The following is a 12,539-nucleotide window of genomic DNA, read 5'->3' as shown; positions in this document are numbered from 1 at the left end:
ATTTGGGGGAAAGTTTTGATTAATGTCAGTATACAAAAGTATTTTTGTGTATCTGTTATTTCATTAAATTCTTAGAATTGATTAGATCATTTCATTTTAAAGTTTTAAAGAATTTAAATGTATTGCTTCCAGAAACTGATCCCTATTTAAATTTCATCCATGGAGTATCAGTGATAGCTTATCTATCTGTTTACTTTAAGTCTTTATAAATGAAAAATGATCAGTAATTGGGATTTCTTTAGTTAATAGTAAGCCCACCCCCTTCCCACTGCCACCCCTACACGTTCATTGCATCTGTGGAGTGTGTATCTGTGTTGTTTACTCGTTATAAGGATTCTTATTTTATTATAGATGTTTTTAAGAATGTCTTGTACTAAAGCCGTATAACGTGAAGAATAGCATATTAACTTTTTATTGTTTCTGTTTTCTTTTGGTTTGTATTGGGGGGCAGATAGAACTCAAGGTATTGTGCATTCTAAGCTACTAAACTCAAATGCTGCCACTGAGCGGTAACTACAGCCTGAGCAAGAGCTTTGAATTCAGCCAGATCTGGGTTGGAATTTTACTTGTCACTTACATATTTCTTTTTTTTTCCTTTCCTTTCCTTTTTCCTTCTTTTTTCCTTTTCTATCCTTTATCTTTCTTTTCTCTCTTGGAACTTATGTATTTTTTATGTGTCTTTGGGCAAGCTGCCTGTCTTGTATAAGCTTGATATTCACCGATCTGCAAAAAAAAAAAAAAAAAAAAAAAGATGATTCTGAGATTTAAATGAAATGCCTATCCCAGAAGAATTACTCAGTGTTGCTGCAGTTACTCTCCTCCTACTACTCTTCTTGCTTTGAAATGGAATTATAAATCCATTCAAGTCTGCCATTTGCCTATAGTAGTGGCTGATAGGTTCTCCTCAGGGTCCACCCGATGTCCACTGTTGAAGTTGCTAATGGTTGGTTGGTCCTGGGGAATTCTTTCCAGATTCTTGGTGTTCTGAACAAAGAATTGGGCAAGACACACAGAAAAGAGTAGCAGGGTTGTACATCTATTGAAGGTGGAAAAGAAGTAGGTTGTACAGAATGAGAGCAGAAAAGTGAACAGATTAGTGGCTCTGAGGACAAAGGAAGGGAATCTTTTCTGACTGGTTCCATGCACAGTGCCCAGGAGCTGCAGTCATTCTGGATCCTGTGTTCTGTGTGTCCCTTGGGTCTCCATGACTTTGACGGATTCTGCCCAGTTTAACCTCTATGTCATTTATCCTTTTGTTGTTAAGGACCCCTCTGCTAGAACCTGGAGGTGATATGGAAGGTTTTGGCAGACCTGAGGTCTTATACACTGGATTGTTTATTTTTATGGCCTTGAGAGAGAAGACAGGCACCAGTACATGGAGTTTCTCAGGACAGACTACCAACTCCAGAATGTAAAACTTCAGAAGTGACTGCTATATTTCAGCCAGCAGTCTGCCACAATTGTGGCCTTAATGACCCCTATTACTTAGGAAGAGATGCTGTAGTTAAGGCTACAAAGGGAGCTAGTCTTTTTTTAGATATGATATATTTAAGTTTCTAACAGTCATTGCAATATTTTTAAACATTTAAATTCTTCCTGCCAAGGCTTCCTTTCAAAAAGGAATATGATCTAATATGTGTCTCTCAAATAATACACTAATATGTATCTCTCAAATAATACACTAGTATATTCAATAAAGCTCATTACCCTTGGATGTACCATTATTAAGAATGCAGTTTTATTTTAGCATTTCAAAGTATGTACATTAAACAAACTATGTGTTCTACTAAACTGACTTTATTCAGCTACACTAAACTGATCAAAGGAGGAAGGAATCATTATAAATTTTCTTGCAAAGAGCAAACAAGCCCTTTACAAAGAAGCCTAGAAATCTTTTTTTTTTTCAGATTACCCACAATAGGACATAAAAGTAATTTTACTAATGTTGTTGTTTTGGTGATTCTTGGCCTCTGACATAATCAATCATTAAATCTGTGTTATAAAGTCATCTCTTGTAGAATACAGCCTCTGCAAATGATGCGCTAACTGGCTATCAGCTTTATTTAACTAATGGATTTTCATTAAACATCATCCCAAACTACTATAAATGTATGAGATGACTTCCTTTTTTTTAATTGGAAGAAAATTTGTTCATTTTATTTATTTTTTAGTAACAAATGTCATGGTGGGAAAGAAGACGGAGGCACTGGGAAGGGAACACCTCTGGGGAGAGGCTGACACTCCCCGGAGCCCCTCGTCCCTTGCTATTTTGGGCACTTGGGCTGGGGAGCGGGAGATAGAGACAGCGGGTGACTGATAAAACTGAAACGTGAACAAATGCATTAGTAGGTTGTGTCTTGGGCTGGGGGAGGCAGGGGAAGGATTGGTCAGCTGCCAGGTAATCCCAGGGGTTCTTTGGTATCCCATTGTGGCTTCAGGCCTTTTCTTTCCTTTTCTTGGCTTGTCTTGGCTTTGGTCTTCGGAGTGTAGGACTTGGTCACTGTGATGGTCTCTTGACCTTAGGCATCATGCCGTGTTTTCTTCAGGGTACTTTGGCGGGCTTTGGTGCCCATTCCCCCATCACCTGCCCCTCAGCTCTCAGACTTGTACCTGCAGTTGGCTCCAAATTCTTTTTCCATTTACAGTACATTCTGCACTGGATGAGGTGAGGCTGCACCCTGCAGATCCCCTTGGGGAAAGTCATGCCACAGTCTTTGCTGCTGGGGTCGTAGCGTCCCCAGTTCTACTGTGTCCTTCCCTCCTGGGATGCCCTTCCTCACCTGGTCTTTCCTTTTCACCAGCCGGGCTAGGAAGGAGAGGAGGAGGAAGCCTCAGTGCTACATCCTGCGGGCAGAATAGGGATCAGAGTAGGAATTCTTGTTTTGAATTTGTAAGTTTTATTTCCAATCTTTTTATGACTTTTTGTGTTCAAAGGTCACTGTTCTTTTGTTCAGCGGTGATTCTCAGTGAAGGTAGCAACAATATGTATAGGTCACTAACAACTATAAAAGATACATTGCTTAAAAACATTGTATGAACAGTAGGTGATAGATGAATAAGGCTACCCCATTTCTATGCAACTGACAAGTTTATTTAAATAGAAACTGATCACAAATAAGTATAATATATACCATGATGTGATAAATCTATAGGAAAGAAAAAAAGCTTTGCAAAATTTAACAAAGTTAGTACCAGTTTTTGTATAACTCTTATTTGGTTATCATATGGAATTTGTAAAGCACCAAAAGGTATGTAAAAAAAAAATCCAAACCACTCAACAATTCACTCAGTCCCCTCTCCCTAGTCCCTTCTTCCATTGCTGTTTCCTGACTCACAGTGACATTATTAGAACCATTCTGGGAGTAAATGTGGTCATAGGAAAGTTTAGAGGCAGAATGCAAGATACCTTCATTCTTGTGAATTTGGGTTGGCTGTAGAAGTTGGAAGAAGTGAGTAGAACAAAAATCTTTTTGGAGCTAGAATCACTGGGAGATTTTGACCAGTTTTATAAGGATGTTGTTGAAGAAGAGGGAGAGTTCTGTGAATGACTGCCTTTTCTAGCTCACCTGACCAGAGAGATCCTGTTGTTTGAAATGTGAGAGAGCTTTGAGAAGATAAAGCCTATACTCTTCCTCAAAAACACTCTGAGGTACTATCAAAGCATTCAGCTGGTCTGCAATTGTGGACTCTATGTACAGAATGATGTAGCAGCGTTGTTTCATCCTCTTTGTTTACAGAGCCCGTCCTATTAAAAAAAAAAAAGAGAGAGAGAAGTTACCACCTGGTGTTGCTATGGTCTTCTTTTGTGGGGACAACTTTCTGGGTTTGTGGAGACAACTGATTTAAGAAGATAGTGGCTTTCACAATATTTACAGAGCCATTAGTTCTATTACAAGATATATGAGGTTAAAGTTAGTATGATTCAAGGGTCAGTGATTCCCTAGATTTGACCATTAATCCCGGGGTAATGGAAGTCATGGCAGCTTTCACTTGGAAGACACGTAGAATAATTTGACAACACTGTCCTTCATGGATTCTGGCAAAGATTGCTGATTATCTGGTTTCCTGTGAGGCACTTCTGCCTTTTAGGTTTTGCTGTATATAAGGGAAAGATGATGTGGAAAGTCTTTGTAGATTTAGCTATATATTGACATTTTCAGTGGTGACCCAGAATTGATCAGTTACATTTGGCTGTGCTTCTTGGAGAAGTCTAAGAAGGGATGGTTTATTTACAAGAAAGCAGCCCTTTCTGTTTGGTGGTGGTAATGTGATTAATTTCACATGGATCACAGTGGTCCAGAGTGCTGCCATAATGTTCCTTTGTGTCTACTCTTACAACTCAGCCCTGTATCATGGGATCAGTGTCTTCATGCATATACGCAGTCCTAACAATTGGGTTTTTTTTTGTGGTTCAATCTGGTTTTTCAAATTTTCCCCCCTCCCACTGTGTGATGTCTGGCCCAGGTTCCAGAGTTTAAAAATCAAGCATGTTTTAACCATGACCTTCACCAAATTAAAAAATTTCAGTTGTGCTATATAGATCTCAGCTGGTTCTAGAAATGCTTAAAGGGACATTTTCTTTTACTCTCTCAGCACTTGGGCCTGTTTGAGAGTTAAGAAAGTTGTACAACCTTTATTTTTATTTAATCCTAATAGGTGGTGCTAAACCTCAAGGATGATTCTTTTTCCCCATAGATTAATTCACTACTTAAATGTCAGATTGTAGACAGCCCTTACCATGCATGTGCTTTACTCTAAAAATGTTACAGATATATTCAGAATATACATAATATACAGAAGTCAGTCTTTTATTGCTGTTGTCACTTGGACGCCCCTCTTGTGCCTGGCTGACCCTGAAAAGGGACTTGAGTCCCAGCCCTTTCCTTTGCTTATGGGCCGTCTGAGATTGCTGCTGCCTTTACTGTTCCTGCTCCACCCCTTTATAAGAGCAGTGTGACCACATCGCCACCTTTCTTCTGCTGTTGTGTGAACGACTGGCTATACCTCCAGAGCACATGAAGGAAAGGTCTCTTACCTACAGAGGGCCTGGACTCTCACAAAGTCCCCCCAAAGGGATGAAGATTCCCAGAGCTCCTAGTTCATGTCTTTAATTTAGATGCCCTCTAATCCTTTTTATAAACTCTGTTCTCTAAAGGAAATATTCTTATAAGGACTCTAGCATGTAATTTTATTCACATAGACTGACCATCTGTCAGAAACCTCTGCTACAGACTTTTGTCCCTTGTCTTACCATGTAGTTGCTACCCTAGCCTCTGCCATATTGCATTGCTTCCTCTTCTATACTTCTGTTCTACTCTCATTTCTTCCTTGCATATGCTGCTCTTTCTCTTAAGATACCCTCCTCCTCCCTCCCCTTTCTCACTTTTTATTCACTGACTCTTAACAGTAGTGGGACAAAGTCCCTGTTTTGTTTTTAGGGCAACCCAGGAAATCATTTCTTGTGCGCCTCTTCTCCCCTCTTTCTTGATATCTCCACTCCCAAAGCATTACCTACATGTAGGGTTAGGGTTAGGGTTATAGTTCTAATATTGGTAACAGTTACAGGTGTGAGTTTGATAAGGTGTACCAGTGATGAGCACAGTGCCTACCAGTGAGCTGGTCTTCAGGGACAATTTGAAGTAGAATTAGTCGCTCAAACAAGGGTGCAAGAGATGGCTGTAGTGCTGTATTCCTACAGTCCCAGCATATGGTGTCTGAGGCAGGAGGATGGGTGGGGGGGAGAATATGAGAATGGATATGAGTGATAATTAGTTCTGTGTCTACAGTCATCAGTCACAGGCTCAGTCATTTGAGAAGCTAGTATGCTCTGCTTTGTCTTTTTAAAATTACTCTTTAAGTTTCTTAAGTGCTGCTGTTCCTATACTCTCAAATCATAAGTACTGTACATTAGGACAAGGTACAAATGTGTGTATATATGTGTTTATTTGAATGGAAAGGTTTTTTTTTTCTTTTGTTTTGAATGGAAAGTTTTAAAGTATAATATGTACTCTTAACTACTTGCATGAATGCTTCTTTTCTTTGCTTTGCTTTCTCTTCTTTTCCTTCTTTCCTTCCTTCTTTTCCCTTCTCTTTTTTTCCTTTTCTTTCCTTTCCTTTTTCCTTTCTTTTCTTTCTTGTACTGGGAATTGAACCCAGGGTCTTTGCACTGAGCTATATCCCCAGCCCTTTTTAAAAATGTTATTATGAGACAGGGTCTCACTAAGTCACCCACTTGGGGTCCTCCTGCCTCAGCTTTCCAGAGTGCTAGGATTGCAGGCATGTGCCACATGTCCAGCTTTATGTTTTCTGTTCTGTCCTTTTCTATTTAACTTTTTTCGGTGCCATTTTTGACCCATTAGATTGATGCATAAGCTCAACACGTCATGGTCAACACTTTGAAAACTATTGCTCTAAATAACTGCATGTTTTCCTATGAAAAAGAGTCAAAGTGTTATTTTATCAGTCAGGGTTCAACAAACGAAAGAGAAGCAGTAGGAGGTACATATGAAGGGATTTATTTCAGGGATTTGGCTTCTGCAAAGAGGTGTGCTGGCTGGGCGGGTCTGAAATGTGTGGGGCAGCCCATAACACTGGGCAGCTGAGACACAAAGACATGGGCTGTTCTTGCTTTCAGAGGCAGAACTTCCTTCATTGCTAGAGAAGTTCTGCTCTCTGCTCCTCAGACTTTTTCACCTGATTAAATTGGGCCCATTCCAATTGCTTAGGCTAGTTTCCCTGACTTTAAAGTCAACTGATTTTGGACTTCCATTACATTTACAAGAAGACTTTACAACGACACCTAGCTAAATGATTAAACTGGAAACAGTAGTGCAAGGAGCCTGTCTTCTGCCCCCTTTATCTAATCAGTTTTAGTTCACCTACCATCAGCAAGCTGTGTTACATTGCCTTCTTCCTCTGCACTGTTATATCCCTGAAACCCTCATTCACTTGTTATCTGGTATATTAGTCTGTTTTCCATTACTATATTCCAATTCCCAGGGCTGGATACTTTATAAAGAGAGGGCATTTATTAAGCGCACAGTTCTGGAGACCCAAGCGCATGGAATCACATTAGCTTGGCGCTGGTGAAGGCTCAGAGTGCACCGGTCGCATCGCAGAGGGGTGGAGACATGTGCAAGAGGGGAGAGATCACGTTCTCAGACAGGAAGCAGAGACTAGGGTTGCACAGTCCTTCCAAAGGCATGAGCTCCAGGTGACCTGAGGGCCTCCCACTAAGCCTCATCTAAGCTCCCAACACAGAGGGGACCAAGCTTCTGACACATGAACCCTGGTGGGACAAACCTAAAACATATCCAAGCTATAATTCAGTCTCACCTTTGTTTTAGCATTTTCTTCTTCTACCCTGGGCCAGTGTATAATTTCTGGGAGTTTCCGTGTTAGAAACGCCTTTCCTGTAACCTGCACTACTTCTGATGATGTCCTTAAACCTACAAGCAATTTCCTTTCAAGGCTGTTTTATTCTATTTCCGGGCAAAATTTTGAGCCTGGTTGTTCTTCCCAAGCTTTCCAAGACCTTTGGAGTTCAATATTTGGTTTTCTTGACCCATCACCCACTCCCAGAGGTGTGGTTAACCTTGGAGGCTTTGAGCAGGAAAGGGTAAACTGTATTTGTGGAACATTTAAGTCCCGCTTCTCTTCCCCTGCTCAAGAGATTTTTCAAACCCTCTTTGGTCTGGCTGACTTGGCCCGTCCTCTTCTTTGACCTACACTCGCATTGTACTACTCCTTCCCACCTGTTTTCTGGTTCAGACAGTTGAGGATATCCCCCTCCATGGGCCTTTAGTAACACAGAGCTGGCACTTGACTGCTAAGACACATGCTAGAAGAGAAGATGATTGACTGACTCTCCCTCAGGGGACTTCTGTACTTCTGTACAGAGTACTTCGAAGAATGGGAAGTCAGTTATTTCTCCTAGAAGATTGCCCCCTCCCCAAGGTATTGATTTGCTAAATAGTCAAAATTTTTTGGTGCTGAGGACACCTGCCCAGTGGGAACTGGACCAAGGGTGCCAGTTTATTTCATGCTGGCCACCAGTTGTCAGTCTGCAAAGCATATGTCTCCAATTTAAATGAGAAATCTGGCTGAGCTGAAAGAGAATGTTGCTAATTTCTCATGGATGTGTTTAATTGTGTGTAATAATTTGCAGAACACTGAGGAAAACATGAACATCAGTACAATTACCCAGTTCTCTGTTAAATGTCTATTGAAAAAAGCACATTAATTTGGGCTTGATTGTTTTAGAATTTGTCCACATTTGGAATGGCTTAAGTTTATATTTATTTGTGAAAGAATTTTCCCCAGTTACTTTAATGATATAAACTATACTGTAAGAACTTACTTTTAAAGTTTTGAAGAACTTAAACACCACGTATTTATAGATAAATGCTACTAATTATACTTGAATTCTCTTTTGTCAAAAGCAAGAGATTTTTCTGGTTTTTAAAATTTCTTTGGGGGCCGGGGATTTAGCTCAGTGGTTTCACCACCTGCTGCGCAAGCACAAGGACCCAAGTTCGATCCCCGGTACCAAACAAAATAAAATAAAAGGATCTGTGGACGAGAAGTTCATGAATATTTCGCTTTGAGAAAAAAAAATGGAATCAAACTCAGTGTAAATAGGGAAGGGTGGAGGGGGTGAAGGGTGCAGAGGTAATGGGAGAAAAAATAAGAACTAAGATACATCATGTTCTGGTACAAACACCCAATGATAAATGTAAATGTATTTTATAACTAAAATGTACCAATAAATATATATATATATATAAATAAAAAATAAAATTTCATTGGTGGTTTCCATGTATGTGACTTTAATAAAAGTCCATTGGTTTTTAATGTATTTCACATATATGAAGAGGTAAGTTTTCACATGCACAAAGAAATAAATGAGGATGGGGGGGGAGAAACTTTGCACAAGGCCAATCAAAGCTATTCTAAATTTAAAGAGTTCATACCCTCTATTTGGTTGCCAATTATCTTCAAGTGTGAGATTGTCAGTGCCATTAATAATACAAAATTATATACTTGAGTTTATCATGGGCCCATGTTCAGTTTCTATGAATATATTTGAGGATGTGAAAATTTTGCAGTATATCACATAGTATAAGAAAAATACTTCCAAGACATGAATTAAGAGCACTTAGTAAGCAGTAAACTTGTTTATTTTTCGTACATATACTACATGCTTCTAATGGTTTTGCTTAGTTACTTAGGAACTTATTCTGAAAACTGTTCGTGTTTGTATTGTGTAAGGAATGGAATACATAGGTCATGTGGAAAGTATGTTCAGTGATGCTGTCAGTGGCCACCTCTGAGTGCCTATAGACTTGTGTGACATGAAGGTTGGGAGAAGATCTTGGACCACAAGAGAATGAGGGGTGGTATTCAGACCCCATCTCTTCCCATCTTTCCTCCCTCTCCCCTTCCACTCATCCTTCCTTCCTTCAAGCTGATTGAACTTAGGGCCTTGACACTGAGCTACACACCCATTCCTTTTTTATTTTGAGACAGAGTCTCACTGTGTCACTCATTTTCCGAGGCTGAGCTCAAACTCTTGGTCCTCTCGCCTCAGCCTCCCAGAGTGCTGGGATTATAGGCATGTGCCATCTGCCCACTTCAGTCCCCAAATTGAGGCCCCTAGGGACTGAATTCTTGGGTGCTTGTTTTGGCAGCACGTATACTAAAATTAGGACTGGGCTCCTGGGACTGGGGTGACTTGGCAGAAAAATACAGTGGGGCTCCTCCTTGCCGTTACTGAGAGTTCTGTGTGTTTTTTGTGCCATTATTATTTTAATTAAAATGAGACGAAATATTTCTGGTAGCCACATCCATCTCTTGGCCCCAATTCTTATTTTTAAAGCAAAACAGTATGTTTTCAATATGTATTTGTAATAAACTTGTGTTTCTTTGAGATGATAGACTAGTTAAGGCTAATTTATATTGTCCTACTGAATGATCCCATATCTTTTAACAGATGTTTTTTCTCACTCATGTTAGAAGTTCGTTGTAAATTGAAGGAAGGTTCTTTGCATTTATTGTAGTGACTGAGGTACTTAGCCTTTTAGAGGCTCCATTTCTTTTATATAGACTTTCTGGATTGTAGCAGCATAGGAAGATGACCCTGGAAGGTCTTGCCTCTCTGCAATAATATGCCTTAGTCAGGGAATGGCATACATATTTTCTGTCCAGAACCCAGTGGCCTGTAGCATTTATATATCCTCACCTCAATGCAATAAAGAGTGGAGAACTGTGGCAGTTCTGGTGCACCCAGAAGGAGAGCTGACATATTGCTTAGCAACACTAATTTTGCAATCCACAGACTGTCTTACCTTTTATTTGGCTGGCTCAGATGGATTGTAAAAGTGAACTTACTGTGTATATGAACAAATATGAAAGAACTTCTTGCCATTTTCAAGTGATGTTATTTTTTTATGTATTTGCTTCATACATCTTTCTACTTTTTGTACATTACTGGTTAATCCAGAGTTTGAGTATTTATGTGAATTTGTGCACGTGAAGGAATACATCCAACCCATCAGCACTCTTACATGGTGCTATCCCTCAAAAACTTCTCCTCACTAAAGTCAATTATAGTTATTATCTTTTACCTGGGTAGAGGGATCTCAGCTGCCTGCCTGACCCATATTTAACAGAAGGCAGTGAAAGAAGTGTTTTGGTTTGGCCTACTAGAACATTTAGATGTAATAGGAATGAAGACTCAACAAAAGTAGTAGAGTGATAAAATTAACTAAAGCTTAACTATGTAAATGACATAATGATATCATTTAGATGGATACGTGCATCCTAGATGATCTGTCCATAAAGAGCTCCATAGGGTTGCATATTTATGTGAAAAAAAGTTAAGCAGATAATTCAGTATAAATAAGGCATAACTTAGAATTCATTTAATTTACTAACAAGTATGGATGTCAAGAGGTGTGGAGTTGTCATAGTGATAAGAAGTACAGAGGAACTTGATGAGTTCTTAGAGCCCACTCCTCATGCCAGACCCCAACAGCCCAAGCATCACAATGGAGCTGCCTTCTTACACTAAGGCCAAAAGGGGACTGGGCTCAGCATGGCAGCCCAAAGTTGTCACTGCCTGTGTCTTCACACTGGCCAAATGCAGGTTTTCTTTAGCACTTTTCTGGACTGTAGTACTAGCTACAGTGGCCTTTTTCCTAACCTTGCAGTTTACGTATACAGATAATGATGTTATAATGTGAAATACATTAATATGTCAGAAATATCAGGATAAATTGTAGGTATAAATCCATGGTCTTACTTCTACATGCTTTAAAGAAAAACATATTCCTTTGACCATCTTCATTGAATGGCAAAAAGTCCAGGTTTTGTGGCCAAAGAATATTCTATTTGAAGAGCTATGTGATGGTTAATTTTAGTTCAACTTGGCGAGGCCAGTGTTTGCCAGTGTTGGGTAAACATGATTCTAGATGTTTGTGAAGATACTTTTTAGATGAGATTAACATTTAAATCAGTATGCTAAAACAGAATACCCTCCATCATATGTGTGGTGCTCATCAGATCAGTTGAAAGATCTTTCTTTATACAAAAGTCTGACCTTCACCCAAGGAGAGGGCATTCTTCCCACAAGACTGCGTTTGACCTCAAGGTGCAACATCAGCACTTTCCCAGGTCCCCAGCCTGCTCCCCTGTCCTGCAGAATTTGTACTCACCAGCTTCCAGTTCCTCAGAATAAATCCACTTTAACTAAAATAAAATATATATTGCATATATAATATAGTGGACCCTCAAGTTACAACTGGCCTGACATTGAATGGCTCGGGTTACAACCACAATTTTAGATTTAACTTATGACCAAAGTCTTGAGTTACAACCTGAATGCCAGCCACTCGTTCTTCTAGATGGTCTCAGATACAGATTTAAATCCTGGGCCAATGTCTCTCTAAGAACACTAAGATCTGCCTATAAAGAGGAGAGAGACTTTAAAGGCTCAGTTGAAGGCTCAGTTGACCAACTTGAGTTACAACCACCCCTTGTGAACAAATTGAGTTCGTAAGTCAAAGTCCACAGTATATACACACACATATATACATACATATATATACATACATACATACATGTATCTACATACATATATAGATACATCCCATTGGTTTTATTTCTGTGGAAAACTGGCAAATACAGGCTTCTTTGCACTGCCTTTTGAACATTATGTACCCCCATTATGTACAATGTGTTGTTTTTCTTTTTACTTCCTGTTCTTCAGTTACTCACACTAAGTGAATACAAATTTTGCCCTTATATACTTTATCTTCATTAGTTATCCTCACATCTAGCATGGGTATTGTCCTTTCAAACTCAGGTTTCTCATATAAAATAGAAAAGTGGATACTCTCTTTACTCTTTTCTGCCATAGTTTTAGGATCATTCAGAAGGGAATTAAAAATAATTTGTATAAAGGTTTATATTACCTTATATTTACTTCAAATCACTTGAGCATATAGAACATAATATATGTAAGTATAACTTTGTTTTTT

The 12,539-nt window shown here is 39.3% G+C and overlaps 1 protein-coding gene across 36 annotated transcripts in view; it reads left to right on the top strand.

Moving 5' to 3' along the window:
- Positions 1-12,539, top strand: part of Ppp1r9a (protein phosphatase 1 regulatory subunit 9A) — a 358,246-nt gene that overhangs the window by 165,697 nt on the left and 180,010 nt on the right. The gene's annotated exons all lie outside the window — the stretch shown is intronic.

Source organism: Heterocephalus glaber, unplaced genomic scaffold, assembly GCF_053883595.1.
Source record: "Heterocephalus glaber isolate CG9 unplaced genomic scaffold, H.glaber_assembly_v1.0 deba00000546, whole genome shotgun sequence".
Lineage (NCBI taxonomy): Eukaryota > Metazoa > Chordata > Mammalia > Rodentia > Bathyergidae > Heterocephalus > Heterocephalus glaber.
This window is presented reverse-complemented; position numbering and strand designations above follow the sequence as displayed.